General features: G+C 40.0%; 1 long non-coding RNA gene across 1 annotated transcript; it reads right to left on the reverse strand.

The window, feature by feature from the left end:
* LOC104716510 lies at positions 322-909 on the reverse strand. Its single transcript, XR_756071.2, has 2 exons — positions 700-909; positions 322-619 (listed from the first exon to the last, which is right to left on the reverse strand). It is a non-coding gene; the product is annotated as an uncharacterized LOC104716510 (long non-coding RNA).

The raw sequence follows: 924 nt of genomic DNA on the forward strand, positions 1-924 counted from the left end.
TTTTTTTTTTTTTTTTTTTTCCTGTGTGGACAAGAGAAAGTAAAAACAATGATACTTTGGAGATGAACTGACCCAGTCAGTGCCTGCTTCAAACCCAATTCGATTCCTCAATTCAAGAACATCACTTAACCGAACCGATGTCGTTTAGCTTTCCTTTCTTCAACAACGACATTATTTCGTTCCTCGTTCACCAAACTTAGATCACAATTCACAGTCTCACCTGCTCCGTTTCTCACTGAAAATTGAACACATACGTGACTTCAACGACCCTTGTAGATGTTTTGTTATGATAGTGTTATGTGTAGCCGATAATAACACACATGGTCCTAATCAATTTTGCATGGTTCGATTCAACATATGGATCCAATAAATATCTCACTGGATGCTCAAGTTTAGTGAACATCCAGAATATCACAGAACAAAGTTTACCGCACCTTTGCGTAGCAATCTCAAATGCAACATGAGCCATGTGATCAACTTAAGTATAATCAGAAACAAAAATGCTATTGAGCAACTCCTAATAACCAGACGTCAAAAAACTGAAGAGTAGGTCTCGGTACAAAAGCTAACTCAGTAGCACTCCGCTATGAGAATCGACGTTAGGCCACAGGTTCCGGACCTGTAACAGCGATTTCAAGATTTATAAAACCAAAGAAAGTCAGAAATCTGGTAGCACATGAATGATAATGTAAATAGTACCTTTCCCAGCTCAGTTAGAATAGGAGGCACCACTCCATAAAGCTGTGAGACCTAGCGAGCTGAAACACCTGTGATCCCAGCAACCTGCAAAAGAAATATTGTGTAGTTGGGGCAAGTAGTAGGTCGTACCTTTCAACCAACTTCATGGAGATATTGTGTAGTCTTTCCCGAACCAGTGTCTCCCACAATGACAAGAACCAACCTTGGCCCTATAAGCACAAAACA

This window comes from Camelina sativa, chromosome 10, assembly GCF_000633955.1.
Source record: "Camelina sativa cultivar DH55 chromosome 10, Cs, whole genome shotgun sequence".
Taxonomy (NCBI): Eukaryota; Viridiplantae; Streptophyta; class Magnoliopsida; order Brassicales; family Brassicaceae; genus Camelina; species Camelina sativa.